This window comes from Chamaea fasciata, unplaced genomic scaffold (assembly GCF_029207755.1).
Source record: "Chamaea fasciata isolate MVZ Bird 193981 ecotype frontalis unplaced genomic scaffold, bChaFas1.0.hap1 SCAF_11, whole genome shotgun sequence".
Classification (NCBI taxonomy): Eukaryota; Metazoa; Chordata; class Aves; order Passeriformes; family Sylviidae; genus Chamaea; species Chamaea fasciata.
This window is the reverse complement of record NW_027094096.1, coordinates 5,798,672-5,825,762: the sequence shown is the minus strand read 5'-3', so window position 1 is coordinate 5,825,762 and position 27,091 is coordinate 5,798,672. Positions and strand designations below refer to the sequence as shown.

General features: G+C 43.4%; 1 protein-coding gene across 1 annotated transcript in view; it reads right to left on the bottom strand.

The window, feature by feature from the left end:
• The window catches only part of STAG1 (STAG1 cohesin complex component), a 165,319-nt gene that overhangs the window by 135,027 nt on the left and 3,201 nt on the right, over nucleotides 1-27,091 (bottom strand). The window lies entirely within an intron of this gene.

Genomic DNA, 27,091 nt, shown 5'->3' with positions numbered 1-27,091 from the left:
AACACACAAGCAATGGATTTTACTGCAGCAAGGAGAGCTCAGGTAAGACACATACAAACAGGTAAGGACTAGCGAAGCTCTCCAATAGTTTGCTCGATCAAATGGGAATTTGATTCCCATTTGAATATTTTTATATGAATAACCCGCCACTGAATATTTTTGCTTTTCCCAAGTAGATGGGTCATCTTTGGCAGGTGCAACAGGCAAAGCCTGCGGTGAAAGCTTATTCCAAGGAGCTTGAAACAGCCTGTTTTGGGTCTGAAAACATGGCACAACCAGAGCTGTGCCTGCTGGAGGGAAAGGCTGGGGACTAGGCCAACTCTCCACACCCTTTCTTACCCCTGCCTGTTCTAATGCTTCTGGGACTTTTACCTTCAATCAAACCCATGTGTGACAATAATTAAAGTTAAATCCAGTGATTGAATTCACACTCAAGCATTGCAGTGAGTGCTCAATCCTAGAAAATAATCCACATCCAGAGGAAGGCAGGAATCTCTGGTAGAGTCAGACATGTAGAGGGCCACAGAGGCTTTAGATATTCATCTCTGTGCAGCACAAAGCACAGCAGGCCAAGAGCTCACACTGTCTGCAGGCACACCAGAAGCACCGTTAATAGATTTTTATGCTACCTCAGAAAAGTGTTTACTCATCTGTAATTTTTCTCAGCAGTGGACATCTGGTGTTCTATTATTCATTGCATCTGGAAAATTGCCAACAATAAAACCAATTTCCACAAAAAGGAAGCAAAGCCTGACATACAGAATGCTGGAATAAAGGAAAAAACCTCTCAGAATGGTTCATGTTTTTTGTTCTCTTTGTCTCTTCTTTTCTCCTCATATGGGGGACTCTGAGTAGAAAAGCCAAAAGGAACTGCAGAACATTTTTTCCAGATTATAAAAGAAAAACAAGCATTTTGAAGTCACATATAAATTAAAAACTCTGGGCAATGACTGGTTCTGGTACTGATTTGAACTTACGGGGGAAGTGCAAAAGGCTAGATGAAAATAAGGTCACTGAAATACTAAGCTGCTAAGAGAAAGGCTGTCTAATGGTTAATACAGAGACCTGTATGTATCAAGTAGAAGAAAATGCAGGACCACTCTAACGTGCAATATTCCACCAATTTGCTGACAGGCACCTCTAATACTCTCCTCAATAGAACACAAATGCATAATGGCTCTTCAAAGGAAGGAGGTGGTGTTGAGGACTTGGTTAAAGCATTCCCACCACCGAAACCTGGTCCTTCAGGAAGCCAATACCTCAGACTCTGAGCTTTGGAGGAGCAGCTCCATCAATTCCTTCATTGCCAGACCTGTCAGGATCCACAGCCTTGTAAAGACGTCCCGATCCGAGACCCTCACACAGCAAAGATTTCTGGGCATTATCTCAGAGCGACTGAGGCACTGAAAGCCTCTCCTCAGTATTCCCATCTACTCCAGAGATGGCAATAAGCCTTACAAAGTTTTAGGCTAAGAGTCTTTGAACGCTATCAGTTCAGGAACTGGAAGATCCTGGCGTACCAGTTTTTCTGAGTCCAGGGAATTCAGCAACAAAACCCCACAGACTCCTGGACTGCTGCCTGTCTAACTACAGGCTGGAGGCTCAGCTTCACCCTCGACCTGATGCAGGCAACCGGCACCTGTTCCACGACAGCTCCTTATTCGCTCAAATATCATCTTTTTGTGTACACGAGGGTATGTGGATATTTTGAAATTATTCAATACTTCATGTTTCAAGCTGCTCAGGAGTGATGTTGCATTTTAAAAAGGGATTAGTAAATATCCAGTGAGCATTTTATAAGGAGCATAATGCTATCTCTCCTGCAGTGAGGCAGTCTAAATACCCTTGCTTTTTAATAACCATTTTTACTAGCATTAAGCGGACAGGGGTTCCACTGATGCTTTTCATTTAAGCAGGAATAAATTTCAACAGGAAAAAAAAAAGAAAGCCATTTTTCTTCCATTGTTAATTATTTTTAGCCCAAGTAACTCTGTAAATGATTTTTTTTAAAATCCCATTTGCTTTAGCACAAAAGAGACTTCTCAAAAGAGGTCATGGCAGAACAGATTTTTTGACTTTTGATTCTTGACATTCTGTGGGACTACTGACAGACTATATGGATGTACCACAGAGAGGGAGTAATTTTCATATCCTTCCCATATCCACCAGCCAGAGAACCTAAATTATAAACAACTGAAAAGCTCCTCCTAAAACGAGTTTGTGAAAACTGAACAAGAGCCAAAAATAAGGAGCAGAGGTAGACCATAAAAGATTAGGTTATCAAAAAGATCATCATATAAAAATTACAGAGTCAACCTCTGCTTTCCAACCCCAACATCATCTTGACAAAACTCAACCTGATATCAAACCAGACACCCTCGACCTACAGCTTGTACCATAACAATCCCCCTCCTGAACCAACCCACAACTTGCAGCCTTTCAGGGAAAAAAAACACCCAAGCCCTAAATCCCTCCATGGCCCCAGACACCAAAGAAAAAGCTGTGAGTAATCCCAAACCCCGTCAATAGCAAAACAAGCAGGCAACTCTAACTTGGGTCTTCTTCATTAAAATTTGCTTCAAGCTCTCCTCCCAATAAATGAATCAACAGTATTCTCCTCTACCAGGAATTTTCTTATGTGCTCTCCAAGACCCAGAGGCTGTGCAGGTCCTTAATCCAAGGAGACCAGATTGAAAAAAGCCCCATCAGAACACATTAGAGTATTCCCTTCCTCACCACTCAGTGAGCTACAAACTACACCGCATCTATAAATAGTTTAATGCATCTATTAAACTGTATTTAAATATGCACAATTTAAATCATCCCTCCATCAAGCCATCAATGCTACCACAGACTCACTAAGTCAGATCACCAGCTCCCCACTGACCACATTTTGCCTTAAGAACTTAAAAGAACAGTAACTCCAGAGTCCACATGCTGCTAAATAGCTCCAATCCATCCTAACCTGACATTGCCCCAGTCTAAAGGCAGTGGGCAAGACCCATAAACAGGCTGAAATCCTCATGGGCTTACTTCAGCAAGGATTATAAAGGTACAACCAAGCCTACTCTTCTGAAACAGATGACATGTATTTTACCTCTGAAAACTCATACACTTTCAAAGCCATCCAAAGTGTGACAGCAAACAAACACCTCTACCAGACCTTTCCCAAAGCCTACACTGAGACTGGTTTCCTGTCCACCTGGCCAACACCTCCTGTCACGAAGCCAACAACGTGAAACTCAGGCCATAAAGTGGAGGCAGAGCCCCAAGAGCCCGGGCGTGCGCTGCGAGTGCTCAGCACTGCACCTGCACTGAGCCAACAGAACCTTCCCAAAGACCCCCTCACACAAACCCTAACAGCACTGCTGAACAAACCTCACCAATGGTATGTCCTCCATTGTACGCACGGCACAGCTTTTGACCTGCAGCAGCACTACAGTCAAATCCCTCACTGCAAAAGCATACCTTGAAAAATTTCTTCTCATCTGCCTTAGAACAACCTGACCACCACAACGAAGTGGTGAGGAGAAGCACGTCTTTTCAGTGGACACACATAGCTATGCTGGAGCTAGAAATCAAAAGCCTTGCAAGCATGTTTCCCAGGTGACCTCACACTGCAACCAAAATTCAAACCAAAATCCACAGGCTTCCCCACCATTACACAGGTGAACAGCAACAGGGCAAGCAGCAAACAAGGAAATGATGATTTGCCAGAAGAGCACTTCCCAGAACAAAACCATTCCGCTCCTAAGTTCTCGCTCCTGATTCGAAACACCTAGGAAGGTGCACAGCTGGAAAATAAAGATCCACATTCATTTTAAATATTTGACCCATATGGGAAAGTGGCTTTATCCCACATTAGTTTCTTCCATCCCTATAACTTATGTCTCGGCCCCACAGGCATTACCTCCTCACACCTCAGCAGAGCTCACAGCAGTGAATTGCTTTCTACCTGTACTGAGCTTGGGGACTGCGGTTTTATTTCAGTCTAAAGCAGTGCGATCAAGGAGCTTGCCTACTTTTCCACAGGAATGTCAACCAACCTAAAAAATACATTACCTGTACCTACAAGCCTTTCCTGATGGAGACTGAGACATGAGAGGGAAAAAAAAAGAATCCAAGGACTCAGGAAATAAAATATGAGGTAAAATAGGGATGGCTACCCACCATCATTTCCTAATGACCTCCCCAACACAGAAATCACAAGAAATCAATGAAATAATGAGAAATAGGAACTAAGTTACTATCAAGTACTATGCACAACTGGCAACAGTTCTGCAATAGGCCAAAAAGCAAGTATCAGTAAGGAAAAGACAAATTAGCACCAGGGAAAAAGATTTATTTTAGCTCAGTAAATAATCCTGAAAAGAAGTTTTATCATTTAGAAATTAATTTTGGTTAGTCAAAAACCTTAGGAAGAACTAGCTAGGGGGGCAAAACTGCTTGCTCTTTGTTATTTAAAAATATCTTGTGTGGCACAATAAACCCATCAAAAGGGAAACTTTCTCGGGGAAAAAATGCTTGAAAAACCCCTCAATATTTCTTCCATTGCTTTTTCATTGTTCCAGGTACAGGAATGATGAGTGTACAGATGGGAGATGATGATCACACATTGTGTGGAATCAGTTGGGAGGCCAGTTCCAAACTGGACAAACTGATAAACCAAACAAGCATTATCAGAAATACAAGGAGGAGAGGCGAGAACAGAAACCAGTGCATGACCTGGCCAAGAAGCTAATTCAGTTTCCTCTCTTAAGGATTTCACATCCAACCAGGCTGTTTGCCCTCCATCTCCTGACAATCTCTGGCTGTGCTGCCAAACACCAACAGGCCTGACAGAAGGACAGGTACCTCAAAAGGGGATTTCTGAAAGCAGGCACTGGCTGAGCCCAGTGTTCTGGCACAGGAGGAGGGGGGACCAGGACGTGCAGAGCTGCTTTTGTCCTGTTGATCAGACCCAGTTCTGTCCTGCTATCAGACATATAGCTCAGAGTCCACGTGCCCTGCCTGGCCCAGCCCAGGGAAGGTGCTGAGGTGATGCTGTAACAGAGGTGTGGAGCACAAGGACACAGGTGACCTGTGGATTTACTGCAGTGCAGCACACAGCAGGATCACCAAAGAGTGCTTTGCTAACTGCACTGACCACACGACAGCTGATTTTCCATCTTCCTCGCTGCCCTCTGAGTGTTTTCCCTTCTGACTCAATACAAATACTTTACTTTGAAGGCATGCTGACAAGTCAAACTTCAAAGCTATCACCAATTTACTTGGATGCTCTAAATTGCAAACACCGATGATTTCTTTTATAACTGTATCTCGCATGGCTTATAGAAATACAGGAACACCTCTTTTTACTTCTGAAGAGTTATTTGACAAGCAGATGACAAAAACTGGAATTAGTGTGACAGTGTTTGAGCAAGCATCATTCGTTTTTGTGCTCCCAACTTTAAAGCCTAGCCAAAAATACCTTCTCCTGGTAACACTGACAGCAGTCCTTCCCCCTAGACACGGAAGAATTTTTTGATCTGGAAAATATTTACAAAAACAATTGATTGGACTAATGCAGCTGTCTTCAGCCTAATGAAATAGCTTAGCTAAAGCTTAGCCAAAACAGACCACGTAAAAAGAGTCAAAAGAAAGATTTTGCCTCCCTTGGAAAGGCTGCCATCAGAAGAAGGCTTGCTCCATGATGTTGAAACTATCAACAATTCCAGTATGAACTGCCAGAGTGCTTTATTTTTCTAAAGATACCCAAACAGAGAGGAAACCCTGTGGTACTGGAAAATTGGAACATGGGCTTTGCCAGCAACCTAAACCCATTACCCTCCTGCAGAAAATAAATAAGGTACCAAACCTCTTCCCTACCTGATCCCCAAAAATAGCTAACCTTGACTGTGAATTGAAGAAAGAATCCAAGGATTAATCACCAAAAGAAATGCAGAGCAGCTGCCGTGAGCTACCTCACAGGTAGCAGGCTAAGAGATGAAACCAAGAGCCACAAACCAACATCTCTGAGGGACCCAAGAACGGGAAAAACATGGGATCCTGAGGCTATCCTGATACAACCAAAACTAGTTTAGAAATGTCCTGGGGGTTTAGGGGCCTCTGCCTGGTTTGTGTCTGTGCAAGGTCAAAGCTCCATTCAGGGTAGACTGGTGAAGTTAAGGTCAGTGTTCAGAGCACAGTCTTCAACATCTGGAACTTAAGAACTGCTACTCACAGAATTCTCTGCTAAGCTACAGTGATGGTCTCCAACAGTACCAACCTTCTGCTTACACACACAGCCTTACAAATCTCTTCCCTGGGAACCACGGACTAAGAGAAAAAGAAAAATTAACAGGTGAGAAAAGAAAACCTCGTGCCTAGAAGAGAATTGTCTTCTACCATCAAATACAAGACACTGGAAATAGAAAAAGCACAGTTCTCTCAGCACTGCTGGTAAAACTGAGTGAAACTTAACAGAAGCTCTGGAAAAGAGAAGCTGAGGCTCTCCAGTGAGCAGGGAAATTGCAGCAGCTGATCCACACAAGAGGATATTTCCCCCTGTAAGACTCCTTGGCTTTTGTTTTCGCAGAGAAGAGAACAGACCACACAGCTTTAAATGTTGAAGAATTTGCAAATACTTTCCTCCGTGCTTCAGAAAGACAGGTAGAGGATTTTCAGTGTCTTACACAGTTATATAAAATGAAAATACATCCAGTAACTGATATTTGAAACTGCCAGGCTGTAAGAGCAAGAGTGAGAATATTTTGAAGCACTTCCTTAAACAGATTCTCAGCTCCCATGAGATTCTCAAGAGCAAATTCTAGCTAAAAATTGCAACCCCAGGAGTTAACTAAGGGAATATTTCCTCTAGGAACAATCCTTAGAGAAAATACAGGAAGACACAAGTTATCATTTTTCTTGTACCTGGTCCTACCTCCATTTCCCTACAAATTATTCAAAAAAATGTAAACATTAATCTATAAGCACTGCCTTCACCCTTGAGGCAAAGTTAGAGCAAGCTCTTCCAGAGCACACAGTATACATAAGTATATTTAATAAAGAATTCAGAAATCATTTGAATACCTTAAAAGTATCGAGGAAGTTTTCTTTCCAGGGGTTATAACAATACTTAGCACTTCCACAAATCAAGTTCTCACAAAACACAGAGAACATGACTACATACCAGAGAATAGAAATAAAAAGAAACAACAAACCAACATGGAACAGATATTATCTTTTTCAATAGGGTTTTGGGATGAGGTTTCATACAATGGTTGAACCAATCTGACTGGCTGCTCTTGTTTAAAATGCAGCCCCTGCTTTTTCCTCCTGCTCCTGACCACATGCTCCTACTCCTTTTTTATTTTTACAGCAGCTTGGATACTCCCAGCAAACCAGTGAATGGAGACACAGGGGACACTGGAAAAGAAGAGAAGGGAGCAAGCAGATCCAGTCCTCCTGCCCTCCCTGCCACAATCCCTCCCTGCTCCCATCCAGGCAGCCAAGCAATTCTATCAATATTGATTCAATTGAAAATGCAGCAGAGCTTCTGCATGGCTTTTGTAGAACAAAAGAGGCAACACAGAACAAAGTCCACATTAAACACTCCACACTATAACTTGAGAAAATTCTGTTAGATTACAGTGTCATAGTACACTTCCTACACGTTACATTATTTTCATTTATCACCATTTAGAATGTGCTTCTGTGAGACATTAATTTTCTGTTATCTTAAGGCAGTGTTAATTCAAGACTCACAATAATGGCCTAGCTATAGGTTGATCACTTTAAAAGAGATACATGAATGCTCCCTAATCAGAGCAGTAAAAATTAAAAAATAAAGAAAAACCCAGGAGACACTATTAGAGAACTATTTCAGAGTAAAATACAAATGCAAAGAATTTGGGACGGAGAGCTCTGCACAGCACTTCTGGCTAAGTTTCAGAGCAAAACCAAAAGCAGAGTCACTGGGAAATAACATCTGAATGTCTGGGAATGCCAGTCACTACCAACCATGTCCACTGCCCTGAACCTCAGGCACTGTGGCTCCTCCCTCCTATGGCTGCACTGGCACTTGGCTTTCTGCCCATTGTACAGTCCAGGAAATCATCCAGCAATTTTAAAAACTGTCTTCCAGTTGTTTGTATTTGGATCGGCTCATCCCTTGTTTGCAGGAGCACAGGACCAGGGAAGAGACAGGAACGATCAGGAGAGAACAGGACCAGGAGATCTGCACTGGCCTAACTTGCTACAGAAATGCAATGTACCTTCCTGAAAGATCTTACAAAAAGAGGGAAAACCCCTCCCCAGTTTCCCAAAATTCCAGTGCATCCTACAGATGTGCTTCAAAAATAGCTGTTAATGCTGAACAAATACAACACATTACTTTTAGATCAACTGAGTATGGATTCCTTTCCTAACCAAACTCTAAAGATGTCGAAGAAAAAGCAGAGTCAGATTAAGGCCATTTGGAGGCTTTTTAATAATCTTTACATAAATAAAAAGAAAGCATCTAATTATAGCAGACGATAGCCAGTTTCTTGCCAATACATGCGATATCCTAAGCAAGGATTTTCTCCACAAAATTCTCTTACACCGTTTGGAGGGGAGAGGACAGGGAGGGGGGGGAAGGGCTACCTTCTTTTTGACTCTCCCATTTCTCATTTTTCTACCAGTATTAGTCTGCATTAACAGCCAAATCATACACACACACTCACACAACACTGCCAGTGACCTACTAGAAAGTTGCTATAGCAACCACTGCTTTCAGAAATACACGTTGTGCATTTTAAGTGCCATCATAGTGTAACTCATCTGTCAATTAATAACCATGGCTCACAGGAACACACCACATACTCCAAAAAAAAAAAAAAAATTAACAAATAAACACAAAGGCCTTATGTCTGCAAAAGGAAGTACTGGGAAATCCAGTGTGGGCTAAGACTCACTACCAATGGAAAAAACAAACAAATGACACATATTTAGCACCAAGATGTAACTCTCATATTCCTGTTTAAGTGCACACAAATCATAAAGTATGAAAAAACTTCATTTCTGTCTTAAAGGGGGAAATCACTCATAAATATCATTAAATGTCTAATTTAAGCAAGTCCAACTTAGTGGTAAAATCATTTACAGGAACATACAGAAAACATCATCCAATTTAGATTTCTGCTACATGTTTTGAGTGAGATCTCTAATAAGAAGCAATGGATTTGAAAACATAGAGTAAACGAAAAACTGAGTATCCACTTCCAGCCTCAGTAGACTTCATGAAATCCTGTGGCTAGGTGACTTCTAATGAGCCATCAGACTAAGCCTGTGACATTGTCCCTTTCTCTGGATGCAGGTGTCCACCAGTTTTTGATGCTACATGTTAGATACAAAGCATAAGCACAGAAAAGAACCAAACATCTAAAATGCCAATGAGTCATTCACAGAGAGAAAACTTCAAGAAAATTCAACTATCACAACCAGAAACTCAAGAACACTCCAGCACTACCCACAGCAGCGCATTTCCTGTTGCTCCCTCTCACAGCCCTGCCTTACACCAGCAGGTGATTTTCAGTCAAGTCTAAGTCCTAAGTTCCAGTTCTTTGCCTGTGCTGTCCATGGACTGTCACTCTGAGCAGTGGAAGGGCAGTGCACTGCTAATTGCAGAATATTCTCCGTACAGACCACGTGCAGAGATGATGTACAAGCTGCTGCATGAGCTTGGCAGAGACCCTGGATCACCAAGGGCTGTCTGCATCAGTGACACGGTGCGAGAGCCTGCAGAGCCTCTGAGCTCCAATGCGACCCTGAGAAGTGTTTCGATCTCCTTTCTCACATCCTCTAAATCCAGTTCAAATCATTCTCTCACATGACAAAGATAAAAATCGGTTTTCCTGTTATATTTGCTTGTTTGAGATGAACCTCAAGCTCTCACAGCACCCAGCCTTTGACAATGCACTGGTACAGATGCCAGTAGATCCAGTCCGGTAAGACCCAGACCCGGACTGGATTTTACCCAGAAATCCTCCTGGGTATCAGAAAACAGAGTAAGAGACTGCTGGCTTCAGCTGGGGTGGAGTCAATTTCCTTCACAGACACCGGGGAGGGGCTGAGGGTGCCTGGGAGGGGACACAGGTGACCCAAACCCACCCAAGGGATATTCCAGACCTCATGACATCACGGATAGTAAAAGTGGAGGGAAGAGGGAGGAAAGGGGGACATTTGGAGTGATGGCACTTGTCTTCCCAAGTCACTGTTACCTGTGTTGGGGTCCTGCTACCCTGGAGGTGCAGAACACGCACCTGCCTGTGGGAAGACTGAATGAATTCCTTCATTTCCTCTGCTTGTGTGTGCAGTTTTTGCTTTCCCTGTTAAACTGGCCTTCTCTCAACCCATGAGAGGAGCTTTTACCCTCCCATTTCCGTCTCTGATCCCACTGGTGGGGGGGAACAAGCGAGACTGTGAGGGCCTGGTGGCTGGATGAGACAGAAATCCTGCCCAAACTTCTGCGTGACCTCAGTGAGCAGCTCAGCCTGAGCGAGCTCCACCAAGAACCTTGGCCTGGTTATATGTGTGCAACAATTCCTACAGGGACTTCCTACTTGCCCTGGACTTCACAGGGAGGATTTTCTAAAAACTGAATCACAACTAATCCCTTTAGCTTGGACAACAAAGACCTTTGAAAAGTCTGATTCTCATGCATCTATATTGTAAGAGAGCTGTGAGATACGTATCTCCCCAAGGCAGCGAGGCGCAGAGTCAGGGCTACAGAGGCAACTCTGGCTCACCGTATCTGGCTGACAGTTCACAGGAACAAGGCAGGCAGAGGCACAACCAACCGGTGCTTCATTTCTGGCTATGGTTAATGCAACACTCTGAAAAGTCTCGGAACAGCAAGAAAAGCACTGCCTTAAAATCTCCTTTCTCACATCAAGACGGAAGAAGTTTTTTCCTCCGACCGGTGGACGGCTGGCAGCAGTCATGAGGCAGAGGGCGAGGTAAAAACTATTGTTTAAATATGACAGTGCAGCTTCTCTTAATCAGTCCAGTGAGATCCCAGCAAACATAGCTCTCCAGGTGTTATAACAGGAATCTTAAACTATAATTTTTTTTAAATCCAGAATTTGGCTGATCACAGTTTCATGAATCAAACCTTTAAATAATTGAGAACGGCAAGATACCCTAACCTTCCAAGTTATTAAAACGTGGCGCCATTTCATGTCTAATTTTTTTTAAGCACATCTACAATAATAAAAACACCACACAGGGCAGAAGAAAGACCTGTAAAGACCTGTACTTCTATGGAGCCAAAAGCACAGTCACAACACAAATGCATGTGTGTAGCCATATTCCCCAGAACACTCCCAAAATCCGTATCCTCCCAACTGCTTGTGTTTACACTCATTAGATTTTGCACCAGTATTATCTTTTTAGGAGACACTTTTCATTCCCTAATATTTTATGGATATGGGAGTCCTTCCTTATTCAAAAATGAAGTTATATCCCATCCTGACAAACCCCTCTGACAATAAACAATGCAGGTCAGCTTTCTCTATCACCGACATTCAGTACAACAGTTGCTCTCACGTCTTTCCAAATCTACCTCTCCCCTCTGGACCTTTCCCTTTATTCAGGAAAAAAATCACTGCCTGTCTTGACATCCACCCTGGTATCTCGAGGCACCGGGTGGAGTTCACAGAGCAGAGGTCCCTCAGCAGTTGGAATGCCATAGCCATCCCCACCTCTCCATCCACACAGCCAGGCCATGCTAGAACCAGCTTTCCAGCTTCTCCTTTGCATTTTCAGGAGGCTGGATTCTCCCACAGACCCAGTGTGAGAACCCTGATCGTGCAGAGTGAGATTGCAGCAGTTTCCTCTCCTCCTCTATCCCCGACTGTGGCTGGGACACCTCTCTGTCAGGGACCACCTTCCTTCTCTGTTTCTTTTCCTTCACTGACCCAAATGAAGGCTCCATCCTGTCCTGTCCTGTCCCAATCCTCCCTTGTTCTGGAGTCTGTGCCCCCCTTTACATTCCTGTCACCAGGGACAGGTATACCAGCAACCCCCCTAGGTAACCACTTCTGTACCTGAGGCTCAGATACTTCATATCTTTTCCTGGGCCTCCTCTTCTAAGAAACGTCTCCAGTTGAAAAATAAAACATTCACAATTTTAGAATACAGTCCTTTGAAACGTTAAGTGCTGCAGACTACGTTGGCAAGAGCACAAGGTGTGGCAGACAAGGGCAGGAGGATGGAGGGAAGCTGGATGTGCCTTCAGTGAGTTCTGAAGCAGCAGCCCACAGTGAGTTCTGAGTTCACAGTTGAACTGTTCTCTTACCTGCCTCCCAGAAAACCCCTCACAAATAATTTGCTGACTACCAGACCCGTCATTTCTGGGGGTTCTTTTGGTCCCAAAGATGTACCTTTTACATTTTATCCTGTACACTGCTGCTGTCTCACTGTTAGGAGGAGATCCAGCTCTTCACATAAACAACGTTTCATAAAATCCCACTGTCCCTTTCTGCATAATTTGCCATTACAACTAAACATTGAAACTGTGACACTTATCATTGAAAATCCACGTTGTCCTTAGGCTTCCACATTTTCTTCAGATGGAAGTCAAAAGGTCACATTCATGCCAGCTTTGCTATCAGGACTGCACGAACATAACAATTTCTTACTAAATTAATACATTAGCACTAACATGAAAAATTGATGGTTTAAATGAATCCTACATGGCTTTTTTTCCAATAATCTGTTTGTCATTAAGATAATTCCTACATTTTAATTCTTAAAAGACACATCTAATAAGGCTGTAGCTCTCACCAGGATTTCCTTTTATTTAAAGGTTGGGTTTTCTTTTTGTTTTTAAAACTGTCAACGGTTATATTTATTAGCTAACTAGAAATAATTTCCCATTTGCCACCAGCAATGCATAAAGCTCAGTTTGCACTGAAGAGTTAGATCTGAAGGTGTCAGAATTAACCTGAAACCTCAAACGAGCTGAATCTCTCCCCAGTAAATGAATCATTGCTCTCAACTAGCTGTCAAATTTCAAAAAGTAATTAATACAATTAAACTGCTTCTTAAATTAGACGTAAAATACTAATCCATGACAATTTCTGCAATATGCATAAGGTATAACAAAACTATATTCCCTGTTACGATCCATGCGCATTCCCATCCTGCTGCCCAAGGGCAAGAGGCTGAGTGCACCAAGCCCTGTGCCCTCACCAACCAGAGAAACCAGGAGTGGAAAAGCAGCACTGGAACCACCTCCTGACCCAGAGAACAAGAACAGTGGCTGGTACACAGGCTTCTGTCTGGCACTGCAGTAAATGGATTATGTGCCTTTGGAAGAGGCAGGCACAATCCCACTTTAGAAATAATGAATTTGCAAGAACACCTCACGAGCCATCCAATGAGATCCTAAATCTGATCAGCTGCTTTGTGGGGATTTCTGAGAAGGTACAACACATTTTTCTGTCCCTCCTGCTGCCTTTCCTGGGAATGTCATTGCTCCAGTTTAAACCATGATGAAGATTTGCTTCCAGAACCAGAAAATTATTTCTATTTTCAGGAACCACAGAATCAGATGCTGCCATGCTGACACGCTGATAAAAGCTCCCTTTGTCGGGTTTGGCCAACTGAGACTGCTGCACACTTACTCTTCCCTTCTGTTTGTCTTTTCCAGCAGTTCCACAAGCTGTGGAAACAATGAAGCTTGGTTCTCCGTGCATTACTGTTCTGTAACTCTGTGTGGATTCTCTAACATCTAACAACAACTGAAACCGTGCTCTTGCTTTTATTTAAGAGAGTGTGTAGAAGAGGGATGGGAAAGAGATGTTAAGAGAGTAACTTTGGCCAGGTGTCTGCCTTCACAAAAACTGCAGGAATTTCTCTTTTGGACACCTCCCACCCCCTCCAAATTTAATTGAAACTAGTGGCTGTGTTCCCAAGAGACATGCAGCAACTCAATCCTTCTAACGCATTTAAATAACATGCTATGTCAAACCATAAAAAATCTGAACTCTATTCAAAAGACCAAAAAATTAGAAATAGTAAAGTACCCTGAGCTTCTTTCCCTTGTCCCCTCCTCTGTTCCACTGTCCTGGCAGTGACAGGAGTGACTCCAACATTTGCAAAGCCACATTGCCTTAGAGAACCAAACTGAAAACCACAAATCAGCAAAAGGTGACAACAAACCGCCCATACAGATATAAATCATCAAGAACAAGAAAAGCCAAGACATTCTCCAGAAAAACAGCTGTTAAAATTCTTGGGTTTCTATCCAAGTAGCATGTATTTGCCAAGAATCTTTAAGCTTCTTTTCTACCTTAAAAGCATTTGGAATAAACACAGACAATTAAATGTGTACTGCAGAACTGTTTAAAAGGATTGATTTCTCTGTTTCCAAACTAATATGCACTCAAATGTTTGTTTCAAAAATCTTCCAGAATTCAGCAATTAAAAAACTCTTAATCCCAGAGCTTTGATAGCATGGGATTTAATGCTCAGCATTTTGCCCTTCTGTGTTGCTGGTCTTTTTACTTATTTATTTTTTAGTGGGAGAAAGAAAAGCTCAAGAATTAGGGAAAGGAGGCGATATAAGCAAAAAAACCTGGACTGATATGTGGCTTCTAAGAAACCATACCATAATCTCAGAGAAGAGGAAGCTGTTAATGATTTCTCTGATAATGTGAAAAGCAGTAGTATGAACAGGCAACATCAATGAATGCAGAGGGTTTAGCAAATTATGATAAGGGTTTAGGATGAGAGGTAGCTTCCTGGTCCAGGTCAAGCTGACTTTGTCTGCTGAATGAACTAACAGCATGATCTCTCCCAGAGAAAAATTTGAACACATTAATACTGACATCCTCTCTAAATCTGAGCTGAACCCAAGAAATGATGAAGTACTGTATTGATCAGGGTCCTGCTAAGAGAAGTGCTGAAGAGCACATAATTGCAGTGTTCAAAAGGAGTGCTCTCAGAGCCCTGACACTATTTCATGGAGAATTCAGTCCAGTGGTCAAGGTAATATCCATCCACCTCAACAGCCAGATGTAACAAGAACAAACACTTTCTGATTTGAGGAAAAGCCAACTAAAATATTTTTCAGAAATACTTCTCAAGGAAAATGCAGTGAGTGTAAAACTTGGAGCAAAAGAGCAAATGAAAGGGTCTCCAGGATTATTTGTTCAGCAACACACAAGATAGTAATTCTGTTTTGGGTTTCAAGAAGAGTGACTGGACATGCTCAAACACCATTGAGGGGAGGCACAGAGCCGAGAACAGCTAGAATTCAACACAAATCCTCCTGTATTCCTAGAGAAAGGCCATGATGTTCATTAGGAGTCAATGATGCTGGTGCTAATCAAAGACTACTCATCAACAAACACAGATATCAATGAACAAAGATTACTCATCAATAAACATAGCTTCAAAGTGAGCTCTGCACGTCTCCCTGTCCCAAAGAATTTAGCCTGAACTTTCAAACCTGCCACGGCCCACACCATGAATGGCAAAAGCATCTACTAAAGAAACACCACCAAAGTTTTAGCAGAACGGGGCACATCTTGGTAATCCTGATTATTCCAGTGAAAAGCAGTTAAAAAACAAGTTGGTGGCAAACTGAAAGGCCTCATTCTGTTTACTTAATCTGACCCAGCCTAACTGAACTGAGCAAGGTACTTGATCCAACTCGGTGTCACTGGTGTACCATTACCTGCCTGGAAGGGGAGAAGACTCAAGAACACAGGTAATCTAAATCTCTTTTGGAAAAGTGCCATTCCAGGTGACAACTCAACATTCAGATAATCCATTAGGCCTCTGCTGAGCTTCTGAAGAAACTGTGAGACTTTGTAACTTCTTGCCAAAGGACTTTCTCCCATTTCCCAGGAGCTCCTTGGCTACTGTTTGAGCTCACCCAAAGGCCTGCAGGTTGAGAAGGAGTTTGCCTGGATTTTCTCTGACTGCTCCATGAAGAGGTTCCAGCACCAGAAGTGCCACCCAGAGCCAGCTGAAAGCAGAGCTTTCCTCCTTTTCTTCAGGGAGCTGCCATTATCCCAGCAGTAGTAGCCCAGCAAGGTCAGATGGAGAAAAGGGTGCCAAAAATATTTCACCAACTAAAAATGAGGAAGCTGCTTGATTAGGCATAAAAGTATAGCTTTTATTTCAACTGTGATCTCAGAAGCTCTAAAACAGAAAAAGCCCAGAAAATACAGAGTAGACAAAAAATTCACAACCTTAGTCTCTAATGCCCTATCCACTGAAGTATAAAAGTAGATATAAACATGCAAAGTACTATCTTCTCCGATTTTAGAAAGGACATGGGAATATCTCAAATTCTACTATGTATGAGAGGAGGATAGTCTAGTTTCATATTTCTTAGCTATTCCAATAAATTCAGTAAGAGACAATAAGAATTTAAAAGCAGATTTTTCTTTATACACTTTCCCTTGTGAGCTGCATGAGGATTTTTCTTTGCTCAACTTTAATAAATTTTATATATTAAAATAGTATTGTTAATTGCTGCTTAGAGCTTCTACAAACCTTCAATGTCCAAATTTATTGCAGCCATTTTAATACCCATAATTAGCTCACTCCGATTTTTAATGCTAAATACCATAAATTACTGAGCACTCTAACATTTCAGGTTTCTAAACCTAAGACAGATTTTTAACATTACAGATATGACAGGTTCTCCCATTTCAAGTGGTTGAGCTTCCCTCCCTACTTCATTACACAGCTCATGTTCAATACACTCCAAATTGCCAGCAGCTCTTTTCACCATTAATTACATATTTCAAGTCCAACACTGATCGATTTCCAGCCCATGACCAAGAGAAAAGAGCAATCCCACCTCTCATTCTTTACCTCAGCCTGGCCTGTTCTGCTGTGATTACCATGTTCTCCTGTCTCTGTCACACTCAGCTTTCTAAATAATGGGTTTGAAGCAGGATATGCTGCTTTAATGTGCATTTGTAAAATCTACAGCAAAACGCATTGTCAGTGTATCCCAGGCCCACAGGCACCTGGGAAGGAGCACATCCCTGCAGGATTGCTAACCGGCCTTCCCACACCTGGCTGGAAGAGGAAACACAGGAGGAATGGGAGCTCCAAAAGCCATGTAACTCTAGCGCAGCTCCCAGCACCTATTTCTACATTTCTTTATCAAAAACGCTCTGGTCTTAATACTGCCAAGGAGAGACAAGGGAAATAACTACCTTTTGAAACTAATGCTTTTAAGCTTTTTCCTCTTTTGCAGGAACACAGGGAATTACTTATGCATTTGCTACGGAAGGCACCTGTCTTACCTGCAGGCTGAAACTTGGACTTCACTGTGCACTCAGAGCACGTGTTCAGCATCCTAAAACAGGTTACAGGCTGAAAATCACACATCCTTCCCAAGTACAGAAAGTCCTGGATACAGAACTCCCAAAGAATTCACAGGTAATTCCCAATCAGTACGTGGAGCAAAAACTCTGCGCTTGAATGTGTTTGAGGTTTTCATGCCTGTGGGTTTTTCCTCTTATATTCTTCAATAAAAAAAAGTCAAATCCTGTCCCCAACTTCTTTTTTCTGTAGGTACCATTCAAAACCAGAAATATAAGAAATATATGTGACCTTGTAGACAGAGCACCCTGGGCAGCTGTGAGACAATACAGAGCCTGAACACCACATCTGATAGAACCTGCGGGTACTGCACTTTTAAAGACCAGCCTGTTTCAGTGCCAGAACCTACAGCACCAGTGAAACCCAGCCCTGAGCACTCCCAAACCTTGAACCTTCCTCTGCAGTCAGAATTCAGGGAACCCTTCAACACTTTCGTGTTCTATTAATTTCATGTTCTGTATATATATTATAAAGAATATTATATTTTATTGTATGTTTTATTCACATATTAACTGCAGTCAATACAGCCATCTTGCAGTTCCAGAGACACTGGGCATGTTAACAGAATGCAAAATAAGATAGTTATTAGTTTCAGCAAAATTTCCCACATTGAAGCTAAAAAAATCTCTCCAAAATTCTTAGGGAAACGCTGAGAAAATTTTGTCTTTTAAGCTATAAAAAGTTTCATGAGCTTCTTGCCAATGGGCACAAAAGCCTCTTCCACAAGTTTTCAATCATTCCTCAAAGGAGGGAGCACTGATTCATGAACACAGTGAGCCGAGATGGAATAGCTAATGTCTCTGTAACAGGAGTGTCCATGTGTTCTTTGCAGACAGAAGAGATTTATCTGTCATGAAAATGCAATTTGGCAGCCACATTTGAAAAAAGGTTGTCATTTAGAGTAGCTGCTGACCTTACTAAAACACCAGAAGAATGACTTGAGAGAATGCGTTGTGAGATTAATTGCCAAAGGAAGAATAAAGAAAACACAGTGAGATTTCAGTTCACTAGAAAAATGGTACCCAGAACACTTTTCGAAGTATTATTTTTAACAGGAGAGGTTTTACAATTCTTTTTTACTATTTTAACACTAACATTTAAAAGGGTATTTATTATTGCTTGTTCTCTACTGTACAATTTAATTTCTAATCTGCTTGCAAACTCCCAGACCGATGAAGACTTGGATAAAATTAAAGCTCATTACAGGGAAATGCAAGAGAAAACAACCAGCACAGTAATTAAATACTGCCTCGCAAACATAAGACAGTTTCCTTAAGTCAACAATTGACATTACAAGAGCAAGGTAAGATTGAAATGAATGCCTGAAGTCTAAGACCTGTTTTCTGAGCACAGCCCCCAAGGTACGGGGAAAAACGAATCTTTAATGTCTAAAAGTTCCTAAGCAAAGATGATTTCAGGGACAAAACACTGTCAGGTAGCTGATGAAATTCCTGCTCCTGATGCCCAACCATCCAGTTCTTGCCTGTGTGAAGCAAGAAATTCTGCCTTGAGTTGTTATACCCCATATTTAGTTGTTTACCTTCCCCTTCCCACTGGCTGTTCTTTTGGTCTGTTATAGCGTTTCTTTTCTCAGAATTTCTTACTTTAATTTCAGATAAGAAAGAGTTACAAGGTAGTGATAAAACAGCACAAACTTTTTCTTGTTTTAATACTAAACTATTAAGTCTGTTAACCAGGAATTTAGATACACTCACAGTGAAGAGGAGGGGCAGAAAAACAGCTTTGGAGCTTGATCAAGGAAAAGAAATTGCAGTCTACAGAAAACACAGCAGAAGAGACTGGCAGAATTGTGCACTACATGGATGAAACCAGAGAGAAAAACGTCCTAACACTGAATGGGTTTCCATTTAAACATTGAAAGCTCAAGCTCCTTATACACACACAGTTCCAAACTCTCAAGAGATCCGAGAGCAGATGACTTTTTTTCCCCTTGGATTTTTGAGGGCTATTAGAAGGGAAAGTAAGAGACTGATGGCAAGGCTCTTCCTAGTCTGTTAAAAAGGGAGATACATTGGTAAGATAAGTGATACAATCATGGAGATGAGCTTCCCTGGGAGGTACACTGGAAGAATAAAGTGCTGACGGCCTCCCAGCCGCAATGACAGGGAAGAAAGGCGTATTCCCAGAGAACGAGCCAGGCTCGCTGAGCAGTCACTCCTTTCCTGCCGTACTCTGTGCTGCCCACCCAATAAAATGCCCAGAACACACCAAAGCGTGCTCCATCAGGTCGGGAGCCACAGCAGCACGGAACCAAAGCAGCAATTGCTCTTCCGCCCCAACCCTCAGTATGCCAATTGCCATCCACCACAGCACAGAGTGCTCTGTAAGATCAGAGCAGAGCAAGACCCCTGTCTTCCCAACACCTCTGCCAAGAGCCCCCAGCCCGGCAGCGCCGCCGGGGAGACACAGCTGCACGCCGAGGCCACGTGGCGCCAAAGGAAGGTCGCTCGGCCACCGGCCCCTGCCGCCTTCTGCTACTCAAAGTCCCGCTCATCTGCTGACAAAAGGGCCACTAAAAGCTCTCAAATTCCCTCAGTGTGTTTCCAAAACATCCCTACAAAAGCAGCGGCTGCTGAGGAGCTGGCCAAGGAGGACTGTCACTGCTCTGTGACACACACACACACCGCCCCGGTTTATCCCAGGGACACGCACACCGCCCTGGTTTATCCCACGCCTGCACGGAGCACTCGTCCCCACCCCAAGGCACGGCCTGGAACAATCTCCAGCCATGCCAGGCACACAACTTGTGCCCAGAGCAGGAGCCAAAGTGCTCTGTGAGGAGCCAGTGACAATGGTCGAGGGGGCAGAGGCTCATCAGTCAAAAGCAGACACTTGGGGGTGACAGGAGGGCAGCAAAGGTGATAGCCTGTCACCTGAAAAAAGAGGTGGGAAAGCACTGAGGACAAAAAAGCACTGGAAAAAAAAGTTAGGTATGTTTATCAATATAAAGCTACTAAGTGAACTAAACTCATTAAAGCCTAGAAAGCACAACCCAGTTCCATTTATTTTACTTATAAATTAATCAATGTTTAATTTTCATCCCACTTCTACCAGTATAGTCCCACGACAAATTAGCTCGTAAAACACAGCAAAAGGCAGTTTCAAAATAAGCAAACAAGAAGTGAAATCCAAGTTTCCAATCATCGTGCACTTAAAACAGTAGAGCACCAAAGCAGATCTGTCTGAAGCCATTCCCTGAAGATTATAAATGGACAGGAAACAAATGCTGTGATATAAGGAATCCAGCATTCAAACAGACAATAAATAAATGCTGCTAATGACGTCACAACTAGAAGACTAATTTCAAAGCTCAAAACATCTCTGCTTGGTACAAAAACGTCCCTACACTTTGGAAGAAACAAAAGCTACAAATCCTGTCCATGCTGGAACACAGCTGTTTCCTAGGAAAATTTCAGGGCAAGTCTGTGAAACACGCGGATTGCATTCACATTAAACGCACCCCTTCTTCACTTTTTTAGCACCTTTTAATTTTCCTTCCCAGATTTTTCTCTTACAGCTGCTATCATACCACAAAAAGACCCCCAAGTCTTCATTCTGTATTGTCAAAGCCGTCACAAAGACTTGTTCTGTTTTATAATAACAAAAAAGCAGCATTTGACATCAAAGGACGTGGAGAAACCAACGTTCCATGTACGCTTCCGACAGCTTGATGCTGAACAAACAAGGCAGGCTCTTTCTCCAGCGCTCTTCATGAATATTGAAGAGCGCAGCTAATCAAATGGCAGCACAGACAACTGCAGCAGGCGGCAGCCAGCGGCCCCAGAGCCCGCACCAGGAGCGAGGGGAGCGCCCGGGCTCCTCTCCGGTGCCATCTCGGCCAAGGACTGATCTGTGTTTGTGCTGTGGCCTGTGCTAACCACACAGGGGAGGCTGCCCAAGTCCCACTTGTTTCACCAGTGACAGTGGCTTCCCCCGCGGGCTCCAGCCCTGCCTTTGTGACAAGGGTGACCGTGCCTCGGTGACAGAAACCCAGAGTGACTCCAGAGACCCAAGCACAGGCTAAGGCAGACTCTCGAGCCCCGGCATGGCCTGCAAAGCTTTCCATCAATAACGTGCAAAAGGATGAGGGAAGAGCAAGGGACCCTTGTGAAGAGCTTGCCACAATAAATAAATAAATGAAGAACAATCCACCTTGCACCACTAAATCACCAGCATCAGAACAGAGTGCCCAGTTTGGGGCACCATGCTTCGAGATGAACTGACAGGAGAGAGTCTACAAAGCAGGAAGATGGACAAGAGGACAAGAAAACCAGAGGTGGGAGGAAACACTGAGAAACTCAAAGACACTGTTTGTGTTAGAGTTCAGGGAGGAAAAAAAATGACAGCTCATGGATGCTGAAGTACACCAGAAATAGCTCACTGTGATGAAATAAACCCCAAAAGTTAACTGCAAAATGTGTCACTTTGGAAAAAAACAGTCAGTAAGAATATACAGCAGTGGAATAAGCTGCTTCGGAAGTGCAATGACATTTCCAGCAACTAAGAGATTAGACAAGCAGCTGTCAAGAATATTGTAAATTGTCACACCCCAAGACAGGCAAAGAGGTTAACTCAAGCTCTCTCTCCATTGTTTTTTGGGTTTTTTGTTCTGTATTCTTCCAGGAACAAAGAAAGCCCAGGAAGAGCCACGAAAGTAAAAGTAAATAAATAACCATCCTAGTAAAAGTCCACTGTTCCAGTAAAACACAAGACTGGACAGAGGTCTACAATTTTAATATCTCTTAACGGCTGTAAAAGAAAGATGATTTTGGACTTAGGAGTTGTGACCCTAGAGATTCCAGCAATGCACAAAACAAATCAGGGGAAAAAATTCAAATAAAATAATTAGAGAAAAACACACTCCAATACTATTCCTTCATTAAATAAAACCACAACAGTTGAAGTCCTTCTAGCATCTATTCTCACAACACAGCACATTCCAGACAGAGGACAGAGACATGTAAGTGATAAATGCTTTGCAGTTTTTCAAAAGTGAACTACTGTTCTTAAAGGAAAATAATTATAGGACTAAATAATAGAAAACTCCTGCTTGAAAGCCAGGGGTAGAGGACTGCAGAGCAGGTGTTACAGGAAACTAATAACCACTGCAACATTTTGGGTAGTGGTCCTCAAGAAATCACACTGCAAGGTTAAATCTCTGCTAGCAATACAAGAAAATTCTTATCAGCTGCAGGGCAAGGACAAAATATTGCAAGGAAAAGAACATGATGGGGGCAGGGTGGTGTCAATTTTTCTCACCACATATGATGAGGACATTTAAAATTAAGGGGGGAAAATGGTATTAGAGCCACTGGGTTCCAGTGGTGAGAGCGTGGACACCCACACAGCAAGGCGACCAAAGAGCCCCCAAGACAGGAACCTTCCCCCTGGGATCACAGCCAAACTGAAACACTCAGTAGGTGCACCCTCAGGATGCTCTCCGAGCACCAACAGCTCGGATCTCAACACCACCAGTCAGCTCTTGGCCACGTTAAAAGCGCGACTTTGCTCCCTTATTTCATATTCCACTACGACATTCTCAACTGCCCAAGCACACAGTGTTGTTATATCCTGCTGGGTTTACTGATCTTCCCATCCGGTGTCAGTTCAAGCTCCTCTGGGAGATTTCATCCAAAATAAATGTTCTCTCCTAAACAAAGTTAGGAAAAACATTTGTTCCTTATCTGAGCCCTGGGTAACTTGCCTGCTTTGGAGGAAAGAAGGACACAGCGCAAAATACACTCGACTGACAAGATCCACCTTTTGGCAACTTCATGGCAAGAGACCAAAAAACCCAAGCCTGGTTTCCAAACCTGGGCAGTTATGCCTCACGCAGTCTGGTGTTCAGGAATGGCTTCTGTTCACAAGGGGCAGACTGATGTCTGACAAACTCCTGTCCTTCCCAGAGCTGGAAGGACGCAGTGAAGGTTACTCTCCGTGTGGCACAGGCAACCTGCTCCTGTGGAAAACCTGCACAACTACAAAATCTGCAAGAAAGAGGTATCCGAGTCAAACCAAGCTACCACTTACTATTTTGCAGACAATTATAAAATGATCAAGCAATGTGGATTTTCTTTTTAAAAACTAAGAAACAACGATCTCATTAAAGCCACAGGCCTTTACCCTAAAGCATGAACACTCAGCAGGAATTTCCCACTGAAGTCCTAACGAGAAAATATATTTACCACACCTAAAAAAAAAAAAAAAAGGAAACAAACAAATAGAAAACCACCCCACCTTAATTTCATATTCAGAAATCGATTTGAATAAGTTTTGTTGGAACACCACAAAAATAACCGCTCTGCAACTAAAAACTCAGCACAGGAATTTCCAGTCCAGACAGTTGATTTGTCAGAGGCATGTGTTATTTGAAACAAGATGGGAGTAGCTGCCTAACAATACCCATCTCAACCACAGGCGTGCTCATCTGAGCCATCCATAACAATGGGAAAACCAACATTCCCCTTGAGGATTAAAAAAAATCCCCAGCAACCAAGTCCCAAACTGCCTGAGCTTACAGCTAAGGAAAAATAATACAAATGAGGCTGCCCTGTGTATTAAATTTTTGTTCTTTGTTGGCTATTAATAGGCAAGCGTGGTGAATGTAAGATGATATTCCGATCATTTCTAGCCTTTTACCAGCATGTTCTTCCCTTCCTTCCCCAGAGCTTTTTGTCTTCCCAACCGAGGCCCCATTTCAGGGAGCTCTGACTGCAGCATCAGATGCAGGAGCTGCAGGAAGGGCAGGGCAGCTCCCACTCGTGCTGCTCTTGGGTCTTCCCTCAAAGAGCCTGGCATGCCACCAACACCAGCAACAGCCCGACCAGAGATCAGAAAGGACACCTCTTTCTTCTCTATGTGTGTAAAACGAGCTACTTGAGGAGCCGCAGGAGCTGCGGTCCCTTAGCACAAGGACGCTGTCTCTACCGTGGGCCGGAACAGCCTGTCCCCCTCACCCCAACGCCCCACTTGGTGCAAAGAGAGCTCATCATGGGCTCATTTCTTCTGAAGAGCTGGAAGTCACTGGCTTTGTACATTCCCTTGCCCTTTAATTCTGTAGTTGTTCCATCACAGCTTAGCTCCACAAGCTCTTGCCTGTGTCAGGCTCGCATGTGCCAGTCCCAGTGAACCCGCACACCGGCTCAGCGTGCCAGCAGCACGGATAACCGCAGCGGCGCTCTGCGACACTTCACAGCGGGGCTGCTTGTCATTCACCAGCCCTGCGGGTGAAGAGATCACGACTGGGGAACTACAAATCACAGCTGACTGTCCCACGCGCTGAATGCTTTCTGTGACCACTGCCACACAGCCATTATCTTCTGACGCGGGCCTGAATGCAAGCACGAGTTACAAAGAGCAGCAACACGTGGCCCTGGGGACAGAGGCAGACACAATAGCCCGGCCCTGGGTGTGGGTGTTGCCAAAGCACCCTTTAGGTCAAGGAACTTGTTTGAGGGACGGCCAACAAAGGAGCTGACTGCCAAAAATTTATGGGCCAGGAAGATGTGAAAGGTTATTCTCAGCTGCGTGTTTCACAATAAAACTCCTTCAGCGATATACCCTGCCAACGGCTCAGAGTTTCCAGCAGAAAATGCGGGTGGGCAGCCCCTGCCATTGCACAGGGGCTCCAAGCCCTGCACGAATGCTACAAAAGGCCCAGCCATCCTTGAGGGCAGAGATCGCCCAGAAAACATTCTGAAAGCTTAGAAAAGGATACACATTCGAGTCTTAGCAGTTTTGTAACAATGCATTTGCCTTGGGGAAACAAAACGTCCAGGAAATAATGGCAGCTACGAGTGACAATTCCTCCCTCCACCGCTCAAATGTGACACTCTGCTTCCCTTGGCTCTTATCCCTCAGCCTTATCTCTCAGCCCTTGTCTCTCCTTCTCAGCTTTCCACCAGGACACCAACAGCTCTGCACCAGGAACCGGCAATGAGAAATCAGAAAAGTAAGGCATTAAAATGGAAAAGGTTTGTCCCCACAGCTCTAATGGCTCTGGCATTCACAAACATTTACCCCAAGACAAGAAATTCCCGGTCAGGCAATGGAATTTACATAAGCCCCCACAGCAGTGCTTTCTGTCCCTGAGCGTGTAAAAACTTTCCTTTGCAAAGCAAAATCAAGCAGCTTCTGTGGCTCCTTTTTGGGAAGAAAACTAAGCATAACAGTTCAATATGGAAACACACCTCTCCAGGTTCTGAGCATGTCCAGTATCTTGTACAACAGCATGATAATTAGTATTCAAAACTTCTCCAGAGCATTTTGAAACAGGAATTAAATTTCAGCTCCATCTTATTGCTTTGTCAGAGAAAACTGTTGCAAATGGAGTTTACAGAAACAAAATATATTAAAAAAAATAAAAATCACTCCTCTGACTAGGGAAGCAAAAGAGATGCACAAACCCACATAAATGATGCCATTTCTTCGGATCAGCTACACTGACCCTTCTCAGAGGGATGGGAAAGGACACATTACAGGTGAATTCTATTTGATTTATGTAAATATACGCAGAACCATCAGCCTAGTGCTGAAATAGAAAAAGCATCAAAGAGCTTGAGGGAAACGCTGGGATCATGGAACTGAACGGAGGTGAAGAATAAACAAGCCAGGATCTGAGACTCACGGGGCAGAGTACCCGAAACTGTGGCCAAGTCTGGGGAAGAGCTTCCCTCCTTACCACTGGAGCTCTCCTCCACTCTCACTGCCCTTCCCAGAGCACTCTGCAGAGCAGGGCACAAAGGTTACAGATGGCTGAGCACAGTTTGGGAGCAGCCAAGGGCAGGCAGCCCCTCCAGTCTCAGCTCTGTGTGCAAGGATGATCTGTGCGGTGCTGATTTACACTCCCTGCGCTACATTATTTGTTTTACAGTATCACTGCAACCATTTGTTTGGGTTTCTTTAAGCCCAGTAGCCAACAGAAACAGGCCTACAGGTGAGTACTCTGGGTATATATCCTTCTCTCTGACCTTTTCTCCATCTCCACTATCAATAATTATCAGCACATGGACCAATTTCCACTGAACTCAGAAAAACAGAGATTCGAAAATATGTAAGTACCTCCCTATTGTTAAAAATATTCATTTCTTAGAAGTGAGATGTTTAACTCCTCTGCCACAAGCAATGTCCTATTAAAGTAAGGATACAGGAAAAACAAAACTATCAGACACCAAGAAAGGCACATAAGTGAACCAGAAAAAAAAACAGCTTTCAAAATAAAATTCTATTGCTTGAAGCAGTGATTACTCTTGCACGCAGTTTATAGTCATGTTTACTCTCTCACCTAACACTCTGATGTTACAGCCTAGTGAGCCTAATTTAGTAGAAACCATTCTAGAAAATAGATCTGCAGGCAACTGAATAAACTACAGTGTTCAGACAGGGAAATCAGCCTTCCATTTGGATAGGAAAGTCAAGTTCCACAAATCCACGGGATTTCTCCCAGGGCCCTCCCTTGCACCAGCGGACTGTACTTGACAAAGCCTACCTTAATTTCCAAGAGACACTTAACAAGATCCTCCAGAAAAGGCCCTTAAAGAAATTAAACTGCCATGGCAACAACAGGCCCTGCATGGTGGCGAAGAGACAGGAGACAAAGGGCAAAGCAAGTGGTCATCTCTGACAGCACAGGGAGGCCCAGGGGAGTCCCACGGGAACAAGGGCTCGGAGGAGGTGTCCCCTGGGGCACGGAACA